Source organism: Arachis stenosperma, chromosome 2 (genome assembly GCF_014773155.1).
Source record: "Arachis stenosperma cultivar V10309 chromosome 2, arast.V10309.gnm1.PFL2, whole genome shotgun sequence".
Classification (NCBI taxonomy): domain Eukaryota; kingdom Viridiplantae; phylum Streptophyta; class Magnoliopsida; order Fabales; family Fabaceae; genus Arachis; species Arachis stenosperma.
In genome coordinates, this window is record NC_080378.1 from 48501862 (window position 1) to 48526189 (window position 24328).

The following is a 24328-nucleotide window of genomic DNA, read 5'->3' on the forward strand; positions in this document are numbered from 1 at the left end:
TGCCTCTTGGAGTGGTTTGTTTTCCCTTAGGAGCCATGGTCTTAGTGAGTATTGGCTTAGTGATCACGGATAAACACACTAAACTTAGAGGTTTGCTTGTCCTCAAGCAAAAGAAAGGAAAGGAGAGGGATAGAAGGAGAGCCAATTTCGAATGGTGGAGGAGAGGAAGGAGGCCAAACGTGGATATAAAGGGGAGGGGGTGGGTTTTCGAAAATTTTGAAAAAGATAAGATAAAAGATATGATTTGTAAAAGATAAGTATGATAGGAAAAAGATGTAATTTAAAATTGAAAAGTTATGAAAGATATTTGAAAAAGATAAATCTGAATTTTGAAAAGAAGATATGATGAGTTTAAAAAGATTTGAGAAGAATTTAAAAAGATAATTGCGTTTTGAAAAAGATTTGAAAAGAAGTTGGAGAGGATTTGAAAAGGATTTGTGTTTAAGAATTATGATACATTTGATATTTTTGAAAAAGGATTTGAAAAATTAGGATTTGTAATGTGTTTATGCAAGAAATTATGGATGGAAACATGAAAATTTGAAAAAAATCAAGTTGGAAAAAAAAAACTTCCTCCCCTCCACAATCCTGGCGTTAAACGCCCAAACGCTGCATGTTTTGGGCGTTCAACGCCATTTGTAGCTTCTCCTGGGCGTTTAACGCCCAGCTGTAGCATCTGGCTGGCGTTAAACACCAAAAAATCCTTTGTCACTGGGCGTTTTTCTGAACGCCCAGGATGCTGCCAATCTGGCGTTAAACGCCTAGAAGTTGCTTCTTTCTGGCATTTAACGCCCAGATGGCTATCTCTACTGGCATTAAATACCCAGTAGATGATTCTTTTGGGCGTTTAGCACCCAAAATAACTCTTACTGGCTTTTTCGCACCAGTGAGTTTCTTTTTGCTATTTTATCCTCTGAATCTTTCTGTAACTCTGTGAACTCATGCAATTGCTATTTTACCTTGAAGATAATTATTATGAACCTGTAAAATTTAATTAATTAACAAATGAGCTTTGTTAATGGCTGGGTTGCCTCCCAGCAAGCGCTTCTTTATTGTCTTTAGCTGGACTATTACTGAGCTTTAATTAAGTCTCAGTTTTGAGCATTCTTGCTCAAAATTGCCTTCAAGATAATGTTTGACTCTCTGTCCATTAACAATGAACTTTTTGTTAGAATCATTATCCTGAAGCTCTACGTATCCATATGGTGACAAACTTGTAATCACATATGGACCTCTCCACCGGGATTTCAATTTCCCGGGGAATAATCTGAGCCTAGAATTAAATAGCAGAACTTTCTGCCCTGGCTCAAAGACTCTGGATGACAGCTTCTTGTCATGCCATCTTTTTGCTTTCTCTTTGTAAATTTTTGCACTTTCGAAAGCATTGAGTCTGAATTCCTCTAGCTCATTTAACTGGAGCAATCATTTTTCGCCAGCTAACTTGGTATCAAGGTTTAGGAATCTGGTTGCCCAATAGGCCTTATGTTCCAGTTCCACTAGCAAGTGACATGCTTTTCCATACACAAGCTGGTATGGAGAGGTCCCTATAGGAGTCTTGAATGCTGTTCTGTATGCCCACAGAGCATCATCCAAGCTTCTTGCCCAATCCATTCTACGGTTAATCACAGTCCATTCCAGGATTCTTTTAAGTTCTCTATTAGAGACTTCAGCTTGCTCATTTGTCTGTGGATGATATGGAGTTGCCACCCTGTGGCTAACTCCATATTGAACCATAGCAGAGTAAAGCTGTTTATTGCAGAAATGAGTGCCCTCATCACTGATTAGTACTCTAGGGACACCAAATCTGTTGAAGATATATTTCTGGAGGAATTTCAGCACTGTCTTAGTATTATTAGTGGGTGTTGCAATAGCTTCCACCCATTTGGATACGTAATTCACTGCCACCAGAATATAAGTGTTTGAGTATGATGGTGGAAAAGGTCCCATAAAGTCAATACCCCATACATCAAACAACTCAATCTTCAAGATTCCTTATTGAGGCATGGCATAACTATGAGGCAGATTACCAGATCTTTGGCAACTGTCACAATTAAGTACAAACTCTCGGGAGTCTTTATAGAGAGTAGGCTAATAGAAGCCACTTTGGAGGACTCTTGTGGCTGTTCGCTCATTTCCAGAGTGTCCTCTATATTGTGATCCATGGCAATGCCAAAGGATCTTCTGTGCTTCTTCTTTAGGCACACATCTACGGATTACTCTGTCTGCACATCTCTTGAAGAGATATGGTTTATCCCACAGATAGTACTTTGCATCCGTGATCAATTTCTTTGATTGCTGCCTATTATACTTTTTGGGTATGAATCTCACTACCTTGTAGTTTGCAATGTTTGCAAACCATGGCACTTCCTGGATGGTAAAGAGTTGCTCATCCAGAAAGTTTTCAGAGATTTCAGTAAGAGGGAGGGACGCCCCTTCTACTGGTTCTATTTGGGACAGGTGATCTGCTACTTGGTTCTCTGTCCCTTTTTTGTCTCTTTTTTCTATATCAAACTCTTGCAGAAGCAACACCCATCTGATGAGTCTGGGTTTTGAATCCTGCTTTGTGAGTAGATATTTAAGAGCAGCATGGTCAGTGTACACAATCACTTTTGATCCTACTAAATAAGATCTAAACTTGTCAATGGCGTAAACCACTGCAAGTAACTCTTTTTTCGTGGTTGTGTAGTTCTTTTGTGCGTCATTTAAAACACGACTGGCATAGTAAATGACGTGCAGAAGCTTATCATGCTTTTGTCTTAACACTGCACCAATGGCATGGTCACTGGCATCACACATTAGTTCAAATGGTAATGTCCAGTCTGGTGTAAAGATGACTGGTGCTGTGACCAGCTTAGCTTTCAGAGTCTCAAACGCCTACAGACACTCCTTATCAAAGATAAATGGCGTGTCAGCAGCTAGCAGATTACTCAGAGGTTTGGCGATTTTTGAAAAATCTTTTATAAACCTCCTATAGAAATCTGCATGCCCCAGAAAGCTTCTGATTGCCTTAACATTGGCAGGTGGTGGTAATTTTTCAATTACCTCTACCTTAGCTTGATCCAACTCTATTCCCTTGTTCGAAATTTTGTGTCCAAGGACAATTCCTTCAGTCACCATAAAGTGACATTTCTCCCAGTTTAAAACTAGGTTAGTCTCTTGGCACCTCTTTAGAATAAGTGCTAGATGGTCAAGACAAGAGCTGAATGAGTCTCCAAATACTGAAAAGTCATCCATGAAGACTTCTAGAAATATTTCCACCATATTAGAGAAAAAAGAGAGCATGCACCTTTGAAAGGTTGCAGGTGCATTGCACAGACCAAATGACATCATTCTGTATGCAAATACTCCGGATGGACATGTGAATGCTATTTTCTCTTGATCCTGGGGATCTACTACAATTTGATTATAACCTGAATATCCATCCAAGAAGCAGTAGTATTCATGACCTGCTAGTCTTTCTAGCATCTGGTCTATGAATGATAAAGGAAAATGATCCTTTCTGGTAGCTATATTGAGCCTTCTGTAATCAATACACATACGCCACCCTATAACTGTTCTTGTAGGAACCAGTTCATTTTTTCATTATGAACCACTGTCATGCCACCCTTCTTAGGGACGACTTGGAAAGGGCTCACCCAGTGGCTATCAGAAATAGGATAAATAATCCCAGCCTCTAGTAATTTAGTGACCTCCTTCTGCACCACCTCCTTCATGGCTGGATTCAGCCGCCTCTGTGGTTGAACCACTAGCTTAGCGTCATCCTCCAATAGGATCTTGTGCATGCATCTGGCTGGGCTAATGCCCTTAAGATCACTGATGGACCACCCAAGAGCTGTCTTGTGTGTCCTTAGCACTTGAATTAGTGCTTCCTCTTCCTGTGGCTTTAAGGTAGAGCTTATGATCACAGGAAAAGTGTCACCTTCTCCTCTTCCTGAGGGATTTTTAGAGGTTCTATTATTCTCTCTGGTTCCTCCAGATCAGGCTAAACATCTTTAAAAATATCCTCTAGCTCTGATTCGAGACTCTCAGTCATATTGACCTCTTTTACCAGAGAGTCAATAATACCAATGCTCATGCAGTCGTTTGGGGTGTCTAGATGCTGCATAACTTTGACAACATTCAACTTAAACTCGTCCTCATTGACTCTCAGGGTTACTTCCCCTTTTTGGATGCCAATGAGGGTTCGTCCAGTTGCTAGGAAAGGTCTTCCTAGAATGAGAGTTGCATTCTTGTGCTCCTCCATTTCCAGCACCACAAAGTCGGTGGGGAAGGCAAATGGCCCATCCTTGACAATCATGTCTTCAATCACTGATAAGGAAGTAGATCAGGATGTCTACATATTGTTACTATTTCCATTTGCTGTAAAAGACCAAGCTAAGAGGTGGTTAAATAACCAACCTAAGGCTAGCATAAAGACATGGAAACAGCTGTCAGAAAAATTCCTGAATCAATATTTCCCTCCAAAATGGATGACACAGCTAAGGCTGAGCATCCAAGGCTTTAAACAAGGAGATAATGAATCCCTTTATGATGCCTGGGAGAGGTACAGAGAGATGCTAAGAAAATGCCCCTCTAAAATATTTTCAAAGTGGGTGCAGTTAGACATCTTTTATTATGGGCTTACAGAGAAAGCTCAGATTTCTCTAGACCACTCAACTAGTGGATCTATCCAAATGAGAAAGACAATTGAAGAAGCTCAAGAGCTCATTGATACAGTTGCCAGAAATCAGCATCTGTACCTAAGCAGTGAACCTTCCATGAAAGAAGAGGCTAAATCAATAACTGCTGAACTCAGTCCTTAAGAACAAGTTACTGAATTCAATCAGCAATTAGATTTTCTAACAAAATAGCTAGCCAAATTCAAGGAGATACTACAAGACACAAGAATGGCTAATATGAATATGGAAGTGCAGTTGAAGCAAACAGAACAGCAGTTATCAAAACAAATAACAGAAGAATGCCAAGCAGTTCAATTAAGAAGTGAAAAAATATTAAATACCTCACTTCAAGGCAGCAGAAAGCCAAGAAATGAACAAACTGCTACCCAAAATCCCTCTGAGGACAGTCAGAGCCCAGAGAGGAATAATTCTGGCGCTCAAATGCCAGAAAATGGTGGAGAGCTGGCGTTAAACGCCCAACCCATGCTCAATTCTGGCGTTCTAATGCCAGAAACAGGGAAGGAGATGGCGTTGAATGCCCAAAGAAAGCCCAGTTCTGGCATTCAGACGCCAGAAACAAGTAAGGAGTTGGCATCTAACGCCACTCCAGCTTCCACCCCTGGCATTCAAATGCTAGTGGGGGATCAGACACGTATAAGTGCTGATAGCAAACCCTCTAAAAAGGCTTCTCAACCCACATCTGTAGGCAATAAACCTACAGCAACTAAGGTTGAGGAATACAAAGCCAAAATGCCTTATCCTCAGAAACTCCGCCAAGCGAAACAAGATAAGCAATTTGCCCACTTTGCAGACTATCTCAGGACTCTTGAAATAAAGATTCCGTTTGCAGAGGCACTTGAGCAAATACCCTCTTATGCTAAGTTCATGAAAGAGATCTTAAGTCATAAGAAGGATTGGAGAGAAACTGAAAAAGTTTACCTCACTGAAGAATGGAGTGCAGTCATTCTAAAAAGCTTACCAGAAAAGCTTAAAGATCCCGGAAACTTTATGATACCATGCACATTAGAGGGTACTTGTACCAAGCAAGCTCTATGTGATCTTGGGGCAAATATAAACCTAATACCTGCATCCACTATCAAAAAGCTTGGTTTGACTAAAGAAGTCAAACCAACCCGAATATGTCTCCAACTTGCTGATGGCTCCATTAAATACCCATCAGGCGTGATTGAAGACATGATTGTCAAGGTTGGGCCATTTGCCTTTCCCACTGACTTTGTGGTGCTGGAAATGGAGGAGCACAAGAGTGTAACTCTCATTATAGGAAGCCCTTTCCTAGCAACTGGACGAACCCTTATTGACGTCCAAAAAGGGGAATTAACCCTAAGAGTCAATGAGGATGAGTTTAAGTTGAATGTTGTCAAAGCTATGCAGCATCCAGACACCCCAAACGACTGCATGAGCATTGATATTATTGACTCTCTGGTGCAAGAGGTCAATATGACTGAGAGTCTCAAATCAGAGCTAGAGGATATCTTTAAAGATGTTTAGCCTGATCTGGAGGAACCAGAGAGAATAATAAAACCTCTGAAAATCCCTCAGGAAGAGGAGAAACCTCCTAAACCCGAGCTCAAACCATTACCACCATCCCTAAAATATGCATTTCTGGGAGAAGGTGACACCTTTCCTGTAATCATAAGCTCTATGATTACAGGAATAAAAGGAAAGCATAGTAAAATTGCAAGAAAAGGAAATCTACACTACTCAATTGCAAGGAATTAAACAACAACAAATCAAATGAACACAATTATTATGAATTACCTCTAATTGAATTGAAAGAGAATAGGAGGAACAAAAGTAGATCTACAACAAAGTATAAGAACAACATAAAGGAAATTACAACAAAAGAATAGAGGAAGATGAATGTAACAACAAAGAATTGAAAGGTAGAAGTAGAAGAAATCAAAGATTAAAACCTAGATCTAAGAACTAATCCTAATCCTAATCCTAGAGAGAAGTGAGAGCTTCTCTCTCTAGAAACTAACTCTAACAACTAAACTATGACTAATGATTAAAAGTATGAAAAGTATGTAGATTCCTCTTCAATCCTTGGCTTAAATAGCATCAGAAATGAGTTGGATTGGGCCCACAAGGCTTCTAAAATCGCTGGCCACGTGTTGCATTAAGTGGGTCATGTGCCACCATCGGCGCGTCCGCGTACTGTGTGCGTGCGCGCCCCTATGCGCGATGCAACTATGGCAAATCTTATATCGTTTCGAAGTCCCGGATGTTAGCTTTTCAACCCAACTAGAACTGCATCATTTGGACCTCTGTAGCTCAAGTTATGGTCATTTAAGTGAGAAGAGGTCGGCTTGACAGCTTTCCGGTTCTTTCATTTCTTCATGAGTTCTCCAACTTTTCATGCTTTCTTTTTTCATTTCCTTGATCCAATCTTTGCCTCCTAAACCTTAAATCACTTAACAAACATATCAAGGCATCTAATGGAATCAAGGCGAATTAAATTTATTTATTTTAAGACCTAAAAAGCATGTTTTCACTCTTGAGCACAATTAAGGGAGAACTTACAAAACCATGCTATTTCATTGAATAAATGTGGACAAAAGGTGATAAAATCCCTTAAATGAAGCATAAGATAAACCCTAGAAATGGGGTTTATCAAAGGGCCAAGCACCCCACAGATTAAAGGAGCATCCACCTCCCAAAATAAAAGTTGTTGAGTCCTAATCTTAGCTTTAACTCTGTGATAGTTGTTCTTATTAGGAATTTACCTTAGAAGTTATATATGAATAGTAGTAATTAGTATCTCTATTTTTATTTTATCTCCAATTAAGCTATAATTCATTTTTCTCATCATCATCAAACATGAATAAAATAATAGATTTTTAGAATAAAGAGGCAATATTTTTTCGAGTTTTTAATAAGGAAAATTCTAATTATTTAGATGTGGTGGCAATACTTTTTGTCTTCTGAATGAATGCTTGAACAGTGCATATTTTTTATATTGAATTTTTTGAATGTTAAAAATTGTTGGCTCCTGAAAGAATGATGAACAAGAAAAATGTTATTGATGATCTGAAAAATCATGAAATTGATTCTTGAAGCAAGAAAAAGTAGTGAAAAAAAGAGAAGGAGCAGTAGAAAAAGCCAATAGCCCTTAAAACCAAAAGGCAATGGTAAAAAGGATCCAAGGCTTTGAGCATTAATGGATAGGAGGGCCCAAGGAAATAAATCCAAGCCTAAGCGGCTAAATCAAGCTGTCCCTAACCATGTGCTTGTGGCATGCAGGTCCAAGTGAAAAGCTTGAGACTGAGTGGTTAAAGTCGTGATCCAAAGCAAAAGAGTGTGCTTAAGAACTCTGGACACCTCTAATTGGGAACTCTAGCAAAGCTAAGTCACAATCTGAAAAGGTTCACCCAGTTATGTGTCTGTGGCATTTATGTATCCAGTGGTAATATTGGAAAACAAAACGCTTAGGGCCACAGCCAAGACTCATAAAGTAGCTGTGTTCAGGAATCAACATACTAAACCAGGAGAATCAATAATACTATCTGAATTCTGAGTTCCTATGGATGCCAATCATTCTGAATTTCAAAGGATAAAGTGAGATGCCAAAACTATTCAGAAGCAAAAAGCTACTAGTCCCGCTCATCTAATTAGAATCTGAGCTTCACTTAAAACTCTGAGATATTATTACTTCTTGATTTCTTTTTATCCTATTTTATTTATCTAGTTGCTTGGGGACCAGCAACTGTTTAAGGTTGGTGTTGTGATGAGCGGATATTTTATACGCTTTTTGGGGGTAATTTCATATAGTTTTTAGTATGTTTTAGTTAGTTTTTAGTATATTTTTATTAGTTTTTAGGCAAAATTTATATTTCTGGACTTTACTATGACTTTGTGTGTTTTTCTGTGATTTCAGGTATTTTCTGGCTGAAATTGAGGGAGCTGAGCAAAAATCTGATTCAGGCTGAATAAAGGACTACTGATGCTGTTGGATTCTGACCTCGCTGCACTCGGAATAGATTTTTTGGAGCTACATGAGTCTAATTGGTGCGCTCTTAATTGGGTTGGAAAGTAGACATCCAGGGCTTTCCAGCAATATATAATAGTCTGACATTAGGATTTTTGCTAGTAAAAAATTTTATAAAAATAGTCGCGTTGTAGATATAGATTCTAAACCAACAGAAATCCCTTCGTGCAAACGTTTTGGTTGTCACAAGTAAAAAACTCCTAAATAAATTGATAACCAAAGTATTTAAACCTCGGGTCATCTTCTCAAGGAATTGCAGGGAGGTGTTCTTATTATTGGTTATGGAGATTGTAAATTGGGGTTTCGGATCAAGGTAAAAAGTATGTTTGAATGACAAGTAAAATAAAATAATAATAACTGTAAAATAAACTCTTGGAAAGGTATAAGAACTGGAAGTCCTATCCTAGTTACCCTTATCAATTGTAATGAGAATTGAATTTTTCTCCCACTTTGTTAACCTCTAACTATGAAGGTAAGTTAAGTGGATAAATTAATTCTGATTCCCCAAGTCCTAGTCTTTCCTTGGGAAAAGTCAGAGTTAGTGGAACTCGAATTAATTCTTGAAGAATTCCAATTTTTAATTGACAATGAGTTTGATAACTCAAAAGTCTCCAATGACTCAACCAAAGCCAAAAGGGAAAAATTCAAATTATTTATATCATAAATAAAAGAGAGTAATCATAAACTGAAATACCTCAAATAACATTAATTCAAAAAGTAATCTGTAACATAGAAGAATTCATAAATTAAACTGAGAAAATAAATAAAAAGAACATTGAACCTGGGATTGAGAGTCACTCCTAAAACTAAGAGAAGTCCTAAATCCTAATCCTAAGAGAGAGGAGATAACCTCTCTCTCTAAAAACTACATCTAAAACTAAAATTATGAATTTTGAGAGCATGATGAGTCTCTGCAAGTTCCCTGACTTTAATCTGGGCCGAAAACTGGGTTAAAATGTGGCCCAGAATCTCTGTCAACGACTTTTGTAATTCTGCAGATCGCGCACGTCACGCGATCGCGTCATCCATGCGGACGCATCATTCGCGTTTTTCCCTGCCACGCGTTCGCGTCATCCACGCTTCCGCATCACTTGTGCTTTTCCAATCTGCGCGGTCGCGTGAGCCATGCGACCGCGTCACGGCAGATTCCTTTCTTCCGCACAGTCGCGTCGCTGACGCGTACGCGTCACTTCTCGCTAGTCATCTCCTTAGTTTCTTGTGTTCCTTCCATTTTTGCAAGCTTCCTTCCCAATCTCTCACTCATTCATGCCCTATAAAGCCTGAAACACTTAACACACAGATCAAGGCATCGAATGGTAATAAGAGAGAATTAAGATTAGCTAAATTAAGACCAAAGAAGCATGTTTTCAATCATGTAATAATTTTAGGAAGGAAATATAAATGCATGCTAATTATATGAATAAGTGGGTAAAGACTATGATAAAACCATACAATTAAACACATTGTAAACCATAAAATAGTGGTTTATCAACCTCCCCACACTTAAACATTAGCATGTCCTCATGCTAAACTCAAGGAGACCAAATAAATGAGTAGGAAAAGGCAAGACTCATGCAATTCAACCTATGAATGTGAATGCAACTACATGTTAAAATGATTCTACCTACTTGGTGATAAAGTAAATAAATCTTTCAAGAATAAATATGAGCTGGATTTCACTAATTCAAATCACAAAATACAATATAAATAACTTGCAAGAAGAAGATAGCTCATAAGAGCAGGGAACATAGAATTAAGCACTGAACCCTTACTAGTAGTGTATATCACTCTAACTCTCAAGTGTCTAGGGTCAATTCTCTCAATTCTCTGCTAATCTTGCTTTCTATAGCTTGCTCTTCATCTAACAATCAACAAAAATTTAATGCACCAATACACAAATCAAGAGGTCTTTTAAGGGTTGTAATGGGGTTAGGGTCAAGGTAGGATTGTATTTGGTCAAGTGGACTAAAAATCTGAATCCTTAATTAACATAAACTTTTCACCTAACTTAAGACAATTCATTTAATAAAAATACAAAATCTAACTTCCCATTAACTGTGTTTACTACATGTTCATGCATCCTAAAATTGAGTTTAGTACATATGCATTGATACCAACACTTACTTTTGGGCATTTTGTCCCCTTTTATTACTTGCTTTTTTTTCTCAATGCATATGATTAAGGTTTTGAATGCATAAACATGTTCTTATCATTTTTCATATTTTCACACAAAGTCTAACATACTCAATTCCTAAACCAAATGTTTCCAAACCCACTTTTCCCCACACTTAATTCATGAGTATTCTCACTAGTCTAAGCTAATCAAGGATTCAAATTAGGGACATTATTGTTTTCCGCTTAGAGTTAGTGATGAGCTAAAGTAAAGAACAAGGGGTAAAATAGGCTCAACATGGGTTTGCAAAGGATAATAAAAGGTAAGGTCATAAGGGTATGTAAGCTCAGTGAAACAAGGCCTCAATCATATAAGTTCATGCATACATCAAATAATGGAAATATAGAATTAAGCAAGGAAAAGATCACAATTTTAGAGAGAAAAACACACACCAAAAATAAAATATTGGTTGATAAAATGCAACCAATCAAATAGGCTCAAAATCTCACTGGTTTTGTGTGTTCGAGCTCTAAACTATGTTCCAAAATAATATTTTTTCAAACAAGTTTTTCAAAAAGTTTTATTCAAATTAGTAAAATACTATAAAAATTTCTTGAAAAAGAAAATATTACTTTAACCAAGTGGTAAAATATGCACAAAAAAAATAAACATGCAATCAAACATGCAAATGCAACAATGAGAAACAAAAATTGGTGTTGAGAAGGGACTAACTAACCTGTGGAGATCGGTATCGACCTCCCCACACTTAAAGATTGCACCGTCCTCGGTGCATGCTGAGATGTACAGGTGGGTGGGTGTTGTGGTTCCTCAACTGTTGCTCGTTGTAGAAGCTTTCTCTGTACTCTTTCCGATGGCCAGCCTGAAAAAGGGAGAAGAGAAAAGGACATGAAGTCAAAGGGATAGAGCAAAGAAGAGGGCGGTACGAGTGATAATCATGCCAAGTAAGGAAAATAGTGAATGAAGGACATGGTCGCGATTCCATGTGATCAGTTCATCGATGGAAATATAGCAAGGCATGGGGAGTATTGGATGCAAGATGTTTATTAGCATGCTGGCAAGGGCATGAGTAGCATAGATCAAGCATCAAAAGATTTAATGTATTGTTAGTCATGAGAAACTAACAATAACGTTTGTATTAACAATTATATTTAATTAATAAAATAGTAAAGGGAATTTGTGAAAAGCAGGCATTTATAGTGGTAGATTAAAAGAAATCTTAAAAATAGTGCACAATGCCATACGGGCATTTTCACAAACACATAGCATGCATGGTAAATAAGCTATTTGAAAGTATTAATTTGAACATGCAAGCAACCCTTTAAAAAGTAATATATAATTGTCAAATAATCCACAAAAAATAGAAAAAAAAACAATGACCCAAATAAAATTCCAACACGAAAGAAAATAAGGCAATGAATGAAAGTATGCAATGAAGTAAAAGAAAATGAAAGATAAGAAGAATGAGAAGGGAAAGAAGGGAAGAAGAAGTAAGTAAGAAAGGAGGGAGGAAAAATTAGGATTGGGGAAGAAAAGATAAAATATTTTGGCATATTAGCTTAAGGTGTGCGACGCTGGCGACGCGGTCGCGTGGGTGACACGGCCGTGGTGCACGAAATTGTGATCATCATTGGCGCCATTAACATGGTATGCTCAATTGCAATCTCAACTCTTTATCACAACTTCGCACAACTAACCAGCAAGTGCACTGGGTCGTCCAAGTAATAAACCTTACGCGAGTAAGGGTCGATCCCACGGAGATTGTTAGTATGAAGCAAGCTATGGTCACCTTGTAAATCTCAGTCAAGCGGATTCAAATGGTTATGGATGATATATGAATAAAACATAGAATAAAGATAGAGATACTTATGTAATTCATTGGTGAGAATTTCAGATAAGCGTATGGAGATGCTTTGTCCCTTCCGTCTCTCTGCTTTCCTACTGTCTTCATCCAATCCTTCTTACTCCTTTCCATGGCAAGCTGTATGTTGGGCATCACTGTTGTCAGTGGCTACAGTCCCGTCCTATCAGTGAAAATGGTCCAAATGCTCTGTCACAGCATGGCTAATCATCTGTCGGTTCTCAATCAGGTTGGAATAGAATCCATTGATTCTTTTGCGTCTGTCACTAACGCCCAGCCTTCAGGAGTTTGAAGCTCGTCACAGTCATTCAATCATTGAATCCTACTCAGAATACCACAGACAAGGTTTAGACCTTCCGGATTGTAACATCCCTCATTTTTGAAAAAAATCTAAATATAAATAAATTGTGATTTTACCTTATTAAGTTTAAACTTTATAATTTTAGAAATTATTTTATTAGAACTAATTAAATAGATTCGGAGATAGTTTTATTTTGAATCAATTAATATTTTAAAGTAATCTTATTATAATAAAATATTTTGTATAATTTTAGTAATTGAAAAATAAGAAAGAATTGTACAATTAATTTAAGTAACTTTTATCCTGAAAAAGTTACGATTTATTCTATTAATATTTGGAGTTTATGTTAATTAATATTCTTATGTAATTTTTTATAATTAGTTATTTCATATGCTTTGGAAATAAAATTTAGTGATGGAAGTATTATATAATTTAATTTAAGTAATTTCTATTATGAATAAATTATGGTTTATTTTATTACTTTGAGCTCTAGGAGATTTATTTATTAGGAATGATTAAATGAATTTTTATAAATACTTAAAGTTTAAGTAATTTTATTATAATTAGATATTTTGTACATTGAAATTAAAGTTTCGGTGATAGAAAAATAATAAAAAGTTATATCATTTAATTTGAATAATTAGTATTAAGTTTAAACTATATTTTATAAAAATGTGATTAATATGCTTATTTTATAATTTAAATTAGAAATAATTAATTCCACTTAGCAATATGTTGATAAATGATATTCTTAAATATTTTAAGAGAGTATATTTGATTTTAAAAGTACTCTTCCTTTCAATTTTATCAAAATATCTATTCATATCTATCCATATTCTTTTATAAAATCTTAATTTTAATCTTAATATCACAAATTCCTATTTCATATACTAAATCCCTAAATCTACAATCAGAAAGGGAAAGAAAGGGAACGGGGAGCTCGAGGGGGAAAACAGAAAGGGAAAAGAAAGGAAGGGGAAAGAGGGAAGGCAGGGGAAAAACGGAGAACAGGGAGAGAGAGTGACGGAACAGAGTAAGAAGAGAGGAAGGAGGATCGCCGCGCTGTGCCGCTCCTTGTGCCGGTTGCCGTTGCTGTCGTCAGAGCCAGAGAAGAAGAGAAACAAAACCGCGAAGAGAGAGAGAGATCGAAGGAGACGTTCACTCACTCATCGTTGTCGCTACCATGCGTTGCCTCTTCTGCTGGTTCAGCTGCCGTCGAGCTCGCAGCAACCGTCATCATGGAGACCGCCACTATCATCTCCGAAGCTGCGTCGTCGATTAGGTTAAGGAGGGGGAGAATCGTGAACAACCGGAGGAGGAGAAGAACGTGTGGTGGTGGGTGTTCTCTTAGCCAGCGTCGTTGAAGGATGCTCCGCCGCCGCCGCCGCCGGAATCACGAGCTGAGGTAGAGGAGGAAGCTATCTTCCCTGTTGTTGTAGTCACCGTAATTCTACTGCTATGGCTTCGTTTCCTTGTTTTCTTTAATTACTGATTAAGCTGCTGCAGCTGTGGACTGTGACGATCGATTTTCCGAAAGAATCGTTGCTGCTATGAACTATTTCAGCCCTGCCCTGGTATTGCTTGGTTACCATAGCCTCCTTCATCCTTGTATCTGAGTCTGTATCACTCACAACCTATTTTGATTATTGTTATCTCTGCTTGCCGCTTCATTGTTATAGGAAAAATCCCAAAAATGTTTTTGTTTCCATCTAGCCACTGTTATCGCGATTGTTGATGACATCGCTGCTGCAGAGGGTCATCGGCGTCACTGTTGCGGTTGCTGCCACAAATTAGGAATAAAAGGAACTATTGCGTTAAATTCTGCAATTGCGACATCGAGGTAGGGGGTTTAAAATGATTTTAATTTAGGAATGCCAACAAGGTTTACTGAATAACTGCAAATAGTATTAATAGCTGTGAGTAATTAATTGATTATATGAAAGTTGGATTGTGATTGCAATTGTGCTTGGTGCTGTGATAGAATTGATTGTAATTAGGTATGGTAGATGATTGAATTATTGATTGTTGGTTGTTGAAATGGTTGTTTGGTATATTGCTATGGCTGTGAAAGTGACTTGAGATTAGTAGAGGATTGTGGTTTTGACTGATTATGTATAAATGGTTGAGACTAAGATAATCATTTGATATATTTGATACTGGATTGAGAATTGTTGAAGAATTAGGGCCTAAAAGACTGAACTATTATTAAGAAACTGGTTTTCAAAATAGAATGGTTACTTTGATGACGGCCTAGTAATTATTGCTAGTGATCGAAATGGTATGATATTAAAATCTGAGTAAACTTTAACAAGTGTAGTTGTTAGGATTTAAATTTGAAGGTTTCGTATTAACTGAAGATTTAGTTATGATTTTTCAAAGTTAAGCTTTAAAATCTGAATTTCTGCATTACCTTTAAGTGAAGACTGTAACTTTGAAAGACTGTAACTAATTCTGTGATGAACGGAATTGCGTTGAACCAAGTCCTGGTTAAATTTGGGAATAATTGGGACTGAATTGGAGAGTTTGAGACCTTTTCATTAAATATAAGATTTATGGTGAATTTTTGAGTAATGGTTGCGGGTTCTGATTTTTACTGCAGAATTTTTGGAACAGCAGTAACTTGTTGGCTCTGCTGTGAATGTTCTGAATTGAATTTTGAGGCGAAACTAATTTTAAATGAAACTTTAGTACTATTATTTTAATGCCGTAAAATTTCAGAACAATTGGACTTATAGTTTTAAAGATATGAATTTTTGAAAGATGATGCATTATGCAGAAAAAACCAGATTCTGTTTTCTTAAATCAGTAACTTTGAGAATTTATAATGTTTGATCCTGGATAGATATTGAGATGCAACCAATTGGAGGTGAAAATTAAGTATGTTTAGCATATGTGACTTAAATTTCAGGGCTATCCATGTTTTAATGAGTAAGTTATGGGACTTGGAGGAAGATAAGTTCATTAACTTTTAAAGCAGAATTCTGCAGCAAATTAGTCAACTTCCAGGTTATATAACTTCTTCATTAAAAATGATATTGACCTGAAACCAATTGGAAAAGAAACTTGGATGAGTGAAGTCGTACTGTATTAATTTTCAAAGTCATTGGATTTAACGTGGATTTTAAATTGAATTTTGAATGTCACATGCTGCTGCTGTTTTTCTGGTTTTACGCACTGCAGAGCAGTCTCGGTTTTTCCTTTATTCCTAAGGCTAGAGAAACCAGAAAATTATGATCTTTGGTTTGTTAGAAAGCTTATTTCAAGACGAACGCCTGGACATAAAGTTTGCGCAATTCCGAGTTTATTTGCTATATTAAAAACAGAAAAGAAGATAGAGTGTTGAGGATGTCCTAGTGACAGTTATGAGTTTATAAAACTAAAGATGAACCTTAGTGCTATATGGCTGATTCAATGTGGAATTTTGCTTGATTCTGAGTTGATGTGATGCTGGAAAGGTTGAAAAGAGTAAAGTGAATTGTTTGGTTTGAACCCGTAAGGGTAGTTAAGTCCTATTTTCAGAGGAGATTATGTCCGAATTTTTATAAAAGTATAAGGACTTAATCAAAATAAATATTTAACGCTTATTTAATGATAGAAACTTCAATGATTCTTTTAAGAAGAGATTATTTGGTATATGAGATCGTTGAGTATTCAGAGAAAGTAAAGAGATATAGAGAAAAGAGAAACCAGAACAGAGAAAAGAGAAACCAGAACAAAGTAAAGAGAAATAAAGAGAAGAGTAATATAATAAAGAGATATTTATATCTATATTTTAGTTGCTTGATGCAACCCAGAGCTATATATATATATTAGTTGCTTGATGCAACCCAGAGCTATATTTAATATATACTAGTTGCTTAATGCAACCCAGAGCTTCTGTAGGGAAACTAAGTTACCTACAGCCATTTTCCGCTTCCCCAGAGCAGAGCAGAGTATATATATATTTTCCAGCAGTAAGCAGAGGCTGTCTCAAATGAGCGGCTATTATTATATGCGCATTTATTTAGGAACGGAAAATCGTATCCGGGAAATCAGGATTACTCGTGACCGGATAAATGTCGGGATTGCGGGCAGCCAACCGACACATGAGCTCATGGCCTGTACTAGGACTAGACATTCATCATATGCATCTATGTGACATTGTTTGGGTGTGTATATTGTAATTGGTTTGCCTAAATGAATAATCCTGTGTAACCGCTAATTGCTATACTTGATATAAATGCTCTTGATTGTGTTTGAACCTCATTACCTGTGTTTGTAACTGATTGTTTGGATTGTAGTGATTGGATGTTGATTGAGCTGTTTGGGCCTGAGGCCGTGACTGGTATGTTTGAGGTCTAGTTCCATATAAAGTATCTGACTGGTTCAGCATAGACTTAATGAACCTATGCTTGGAGCAGGATGATCATTTATACTGCGTAGGTAACTTCTTTTATGTTAAGGTCTAGTAAGGTATGAAAAATCAAACTGGTTCAGCATAGACTTAATGAACCTATGCTTGGAACAGGTTGGTCATTCATACAATTTAGGAAACTTTTAAGAGTTTTATAAAGAAAGTATGGGTCTAGGATTTTGAATAATTAACTAATACTTTTAAAGAAAGTTAATTTTCTTTTAGATGTCTCTGAATGTAATTAACTATTTGCGCTTTATTCTTTACTTTCACGGCATTCTCGACCTCTACTGAGAACATGTGGTTTGGTTCTCACCCCCAAATTTTCCACCCTTTCAGTGACACAGGTTTGAAGACGCAATTTGAAGCTGCAAGCGATTAGTAGGCTTCTTTTATGGTTTTAATTGCTTTCATAGAGTCTCCTCGCTCTTTTCCTTTGGAGTTTTATTTTATCAGAGGGGTAGGTATTGTATTTGGGTTTATATGACTTCCTATGTATAAGAATTACTAATAATAATACCTCTGTGATTGTTATTACTATTTGCAATGTTTATCCTTGATGCATGTCTTTAATGAATAAAAACAAAATTTTCTGGCATTTTATTAAAACTGAAACGCGAAATCGATACAAAGGCTCAGTAATTAAGTAGTGAATATTAGAAAAGGTCACGTAACGTTCTTTCTAGTAGAAATACCCTGACTTAAGCAAGGTATTTTGCTGGAAAGGATGTTACACGGATTCTCTTGAATGCCGCCATCAATTCTAGCTTATACCACGAAGATTCCGATTAAGGGATCCAAGAGATATCCACTCAATCTAAGGTAGAACGGAGGTGGTTGTCAGGCACACGTTCATAGGTGAGAATGATGATGAGTGTCACGGATCATCACATTCATCAAGTTGAAGAACAAGTGATATCTTAGAACAAGAACAAGCTGAATTGAATAGAAGAACAATAGTAATTGCATTAATACTCGAGGTATAGCAGAGCTCCACACCTTAATCTATGGTGTGTAGAAACTCCACCGTTGAAAATACATAAGAACAAGGTCTAGGCATGGCCGTGAGGCCAGCCCCCAAAACGTGATCAAAAGATTCAAAGATCTCAAGATCTAAAGTGATCAAAAGATATGAATACAATAGTAAAAGGTCCTATTTGTAGAGAACTAGTAGCCTAGGGTTTACAAAAATGAGTAAATGACAAAAATCCACTTCCGGGCCCACTTGGTGTGTGCTTGGGCTGAGCATTGAAGCATTTTCGTGTAGAGACTTTTCTTGGAGTTAAACGCCAGCTTTTATGCTAGTTTGTGCGTTTAACTCCCATTCTTGTGCCAGTTCCGGCGTTTAACGTCGGGCAGTTTTGAGCTGATTTCGAACGCCGGTTTGGGCCATCAAATCTCAGGCAAAGTATGGACTATTATATATTGCTAGAAAGCCCAGGATGTCTACTTTCCAACGCCATTAAGAGCGCGCCAATTAGGCTTCTGTAGCTCCAGAAAATCCACTTCGAGTGCAAGAAGGTCAGAATCTAACAACATCTGCAGTCCTTTTCAGCCTCTGAATTAGATTTTTGCTTAGGTCTCTCAATTTCAGCCAGAAAATACCTGAAATCACAGAAAAACACACAAACTCATAGTAAAGTCTAGAAAAGTGAATTTTAACTAAAAACTAATAAAAATATAATAAAAACTAACTAAAATATACTAAAAACATACTAAAAACAATGCCAAAAAGCGTATAAATTATCCGCTCATCACAACACCAAACTTAAATTATTGCTTGTCCCCAAGCATCTGAAAATCAAATAAGATAAAAAGAAGAGAATATGCAATGAATTTCAAAAACATCTATGAAGATCAGTATTAATTAGATGAGCGGGGCTTTTAGCTTTTTGCCTTTGAACAGTTTTGGCATCTCACTCTATCCTTTGAAATTCAGAATGATTGACTTCTATAGGAACTCAGAATCTAGATAGTGTTATTGATTCTCCTAGTTAAGTATGATGATTCTTGAACACAGCTACTTTATGAGTCTTGGCCGTGGCCCAAAGCACTCTGTCTTCCAGTATTATCACCGGATACATACATGCCACAGACACATAACTAGGTGAACCTTTTCAGATTGTGGCTCAGCTTTACTAGAGTCCCCAATTAGAGGTGTCCAGGGTTCTTAAGCACACTCTTTTTGCCTTGGATCACAACTTTATTTCTTTTTCTTCTCTTTTTTTCTTCTTTTTTTTTTGTATTCACTGCTTTTTCTTGCTTTAAGAATCATTTTTATGATTTTTCAGATCCTCAGTAACATGTCTCCTTTTTCATCATTCTTTCAAGAGCCAACATTCATGAACAACAAATTCAAAAGACATATGCACTGTTCAAGCATACATTCAGAAGTCAAAAGTATTGCCACCACATCAAAATAATTAATCTGTTATAAAATTCAGAATTCATGCAATTCTTCTCTTTTTCAATTAAGAACATTTTTCATCCAAGAAAGGTGATGGATTCATAGGACATTCATAGCTTTAAGGCATAGACACTAAGACACTAATGATCATGAGACACAAACATAGATAAACATAAGCATAAAAATTCGAAAAACAGGGAAATAAAGAACAAGGAGATTAAAGAACGGGTCCACCTTAGTGATGGCGGCTTGTTCTTCCTCTTGAAGATCTTATGGAGTGCTTGAGCTCCTCAATGTCTCTTCCTTGCCTTTGTTGCTCTTCTCTCATGATTCTTTGATCTTCTCTAATTTCATGGAGGAGGATGGAATGTTCTTGGTGCTCCACCCTTAATTGTCCCATGTTGGAACTCAATTCTCCTAGGGAGGTGTTGATTTGCTCCCAATAGTTTTGTGGAGGAAAGTGCATCCCTTGAGGTATCTCAGGGATTTCATGATGAGTGGGATCTCTTGTTTGCTCCATCCTTTTCTTAGTGATGGGCTTGTCCTCATCAATGGGGTGTCTCCCTCTATGTCAATTCCAACTGAATAACATAGGTGACAAATGAGATGAGAAAAGGCTAACCTTGCCAAGGTAAAGGACTTGTCCGCCACCTTATAAAGTTCTTGGGCTATAACCTCATAAACTTTTACTTCCTCTCCAATCATGATGCTATGAATCATGATGGCCCGGTCTATAGTAACTTCAGACCGGTTGCTAGTGGGAATGATTGAGCGTTGGATAAACTCCAACCATCCCCTAGCTCATGCCTTCTTAGTTGAACCGGCTTCTCTCTTGAATCTCTCTTCCATTGAGCGCCCTCTTCACAAATTTCTATGAGGACTTAGTCCAACCTTTGATCAAAGTTGACCCTTCTAGTGTAAGGGTGTTCATCTCCTTGTATCATGGGCAAGTTGAATGCCAACCTTACATTTTTCGGACTGAAATCCAAGCATTTCCCCCGAACCATTGTAAGCCAATTCTTTGGGTTCGAGTTCACACTTTGATCATGGCTCTTGGTGATCCATGCATTGGCATAGAACTCTTGAACCATTAAGATTCCGACTTGTTGAATGGGGTTGGTAAGAACTTCCCAACCTCTTCTTTGGATCTCATGTCGGATCTCCGGATATTCACTCTTTTTGAGTTTGAAAGGAACCTCAGGGATCACCTTCTTCATGGCCAAAACTTCATAGAAGTGGTCTTGATACACCCTTGAGATGAATCTCTCTATCTCCCATGACTCGGAGGTGGAAGCTTTTGCCTTCCCTTTCCTCTTTCTAGAGGTTTCTCCGGCCTTAGATGCCATAAATAGTTATGGAAAAACAAAAAGCAATGCTTTTACCACACCAAACTTAAAAGTTTGCTCGTCCTCGAGCAAAAGAAGAAAGAAGAGAGTAGAAGAAGAAGAAATAGAGGAGATGGAGATGGTTTTGTGGTTCGGCCAAAGGGGGAGAAGTAGTGTTTTGGTTGTGTGAAAATGAAGGAGTGAAGATGGGTTTATATAGGGGTGGAGAGAGGGGTAAGGTTCGATTATGAATGGGTGGGTTTGGGAGGTAAAGTGGTTTGAATTTGAATGGTGAGGTAGGTGAGGTTTTATGAAGGATGGATGTGAGTGGTGAAGAGAATAGTAGGATTTGATAGGTGAGGGGTTTTTGGGGAAGAGTGGTTGAGGTGATTGGTGAATGGGTGAAGAAGAAGAGAGAGGGTGGTGGGGTAGGTGGGGATCCTGTGGGGTTCACAGATCCTGAGGTGTCAAGAAAAATTCATCCCTGCACCAAGTGGCAAGCAAAAATGCTCTTTATGCCAATTCTGGCGTTAAACGCCAGGCTGGTGCCCATTTCTGGCGTTTAACGCCAGCTTCTTGCCCTTTTCTGGCGTTTAACGCCAGTCTGGTGCCCCTTTCTGGCGCTAAACGCCCAGAATGGTGCCAGACTGGGCGTTAAACGCCCATTTGCTGCCCTTACTGGCGTTTAAACGCCAGCAAGATCTTCCTCCACGGTGTGCTATTTTTCTTTCTGTTTTTCATTCTGTTTTTGCTTTTTCAATTGATTTTGTGACTTCCCATGATCATCAACCTACAGAAAACATAAAATAACAAAGGAAAAATAGATAAATATAACATTGGGTTGCCTCCCAACAAGCGCTTCTTTAATGTCAGTAGCTTGACAGAGGGCTCTCATGGAGCCTCACAGATACTCAGAGCAATGTTGGAACCTCCCAACACCAAACTTAGAGTTTGAATGTGGGGGTTCAACACCAAACTTAGAAGTTGGTTGTGGCCTCCCAATACCAAACTTAGAGTTTGACTATGGGGGCTCTGTTTGACTCTGTTTTGAGAGAAGCTCTTCATGCTTCTTCTCCATGGTGACAGAGGGACATCCTTGAGCCTTAAACACAAAGGATTCTTCATTCACTTGAATGATCAATTCTCCTCTGTCTACATCAATCACAACCTTTCCTGTGGCTAGGAAGGGTCTGCCAAGGATGATGGACTCATCCATGCACTTCCCAGTCTCTAGGACTATGAAATCAGCAGGGATGTAATGGTCTTCAATCTTTACCAGAACATCCTCTACAAGCCCATAAGTTTGTTTTCTTGAATTATCTGCCATCTCTAGTGAGATTCTTGCAGCTTGTGCCTCAAAGATCCCTAGTTTCTCCATTACAGAGAGAGGCATGAGGTTTACACTTGACCCTAAGTCACACAGAGCCTTCTTAAAGGTCATGGTGCCTATGGTACAAGGTATTGAGAACTTCCCAGGATCCTGTCTCTTTTGAGGTAATCTCTGCCTAGACAAGTCATCCAGTTCTTTGGTGAGCAAAGGGGGTTCATCCTCCCAAGTCTCATTACCAAATAACTTGTCATTTAGCTTCATGATTGCTCCGAGGTATTTAGCAACTTGCTCTTCAGTGACATACTCATCCTCTTCAGAGGAAGAATACTCATCAGAGCTCATGAATAGCAGAAGTAAATCCAATGGAATCTCTATGGTCTCAGTGTGAGCCTCAGATTCCCATGGTTCCTCATTAGGGAACTCATTGGAGGCCAGTGGACGTCTATTGAGGTCTTCCTCAGTGGCGTTCACTGCCTCTTCCACCTCTCCAAATTTGGCCATGTGGGTCATGTTAATGGCCTTGCATTCTCCTTTTGGATTCTCTTCTGTATTGCTTGGAAGAGTACTAGGAGGGAGTTCAGTAATTTTCTTGCTCAGCTGTCCCACTTGTGCCTCCAAATTCCTAATGGAGGACCTTATTTCAGTCATGAAACTTTGAGTGGTTTTGATTATATCAGAGACCATGGTTTCTAAGTCAGAGTGGTTCTGCTTAGAATTCTCTGTCTGTTGCTGAGAAGATGATGGAAAAGGCTTGCCATTGCTAAACCTGTTTCTTCCACCATTATTGTTGTTGAAACCTTGTTGAGGTCTCTGTTGATCCTTCCATGAGAGATTTGGATGATTTCTCCATGAAGAATTATAGGTGTTTCCATAGGGTTCTCCCATGTAATTCACCTCTTCCATTGAAGGGTTCTCAGGATCATAAGCTTCTTCTTCAGATGAAGCGTCCTTAGTACTGCCTGGTGCAGCTTGCATTCTAGACAAACTTTGAGAAATCAAATTGACTTGCTGAGTCAATATTTTGTTCTGAGCCAATATGGCATTCAGAGTATCAATCTCAAGAACTCCTTTCTTCTGATTCATCCCATTGTTCACAGGATTCCTTTCAGAAGTGTACATGAATTTGTTATTTGCAACCATTTTAATGAGTTCTTGAGCTTCTGCAGGTGTCTTCTTCAGATGAAGAGATCCTCCAATAGAGCTGTTCAATGACATCTTGGACAGTTCAGACAGACCATCATAGAAGATATCTATGATGCTCCATTCCGAAAGCATGTCAGAGGCACACTTTCTGATCAATTGTTTGTATCTTTCCCAAGCTTCATAGAGGGATTCACCTTCCTTCTGTCTAAAGGTTTGGATTTCCACTCTAAGCTTACTCAATTTTTGAGGTAGAAAGAACTTTGCCAAGAAGGCATTGACTAGCTTTTCCCAAGAGTTCAGGCTTTCTTTAGGTTGTGAGTCCAACCATATCCTAGCTCTGTCTCTTACAGCAAAAGGGAATAGCATAAGTCTATAGACCTCAGGGTCAACCCCGTTAGTCTTGACAGTGTCACAGATTTGCAAGAATTCAGCTAAAAACTGATGAGGATCTTCCAGTGGAAGTCCATGGAACTTGCAATTCTGTTGCATTAGAAAAACTAATTGAGGCTTAAGCTCAAAGTTGTTTGCTCCAATGGCAGGGATAGAGATGCTTCTCCCATAGAAGTCGGGAGTAAGTGCAGTAAAGTCACCCAGCACCTTCCTTGCATTGTTGGCATTGTTGTTATTTTCGGCTGCCATGTCTTCTTCTTTGATGATTTCTGTTAGATCCTCTATAGAGAGTTGTGCCTTAGCTTCTCTTAGCTTTCGCTTCAAGGTCCTTTCAGGTTCAGGGTCAGCCTCAACAAGAATGCTTTTGTCTTTGCTCCTGC

At 38.0% G+C, this 24328-nt stretch overlaps 1 long non-coding RNA gene and 1 other non-coding gene across 3 annotated transcripts; both read left to right on the forward strand.

Moving 5' to 3' along the window:
* The first annotated feature begins 14332 nt into the window (after nt 1-14332).
* Nucleotides 14333-17725, forward strand: LOC130961789 (uncharacterized). 2 transcript variants are annotated; one of them, XR_009079619.1, is made up of 3 exons: nt 14333-14365; nt 14467-14534; nt 14640-14884. It is a non-coding gene; the product is annotated as an uncharacterized LOC130961789 (long non-coding RNA). The 2 variants fall into 2 exon arrangements; XR_009079620.1 differs by lacking the exon at nt 14333-14365 and adding an exon at nt 17693-17725 and having other exon boundaries at nt 14373-14534; nt 14640-14800.
* A 5959-nt stretch (nt 17726-23684) lies between these two features.
* LOC130964498 (small nucleolar RNA R71) lies at nt 23685-23792 on the forward strand. Its single transcript, XR_009080589.1, has one exon. It is a non-coding gene; the product is annotated as a small nucleolar RNA R71 (small nucleolar RNA).
* Nucleotides 23793-24328: the final 536 nt, after the last annotated feature.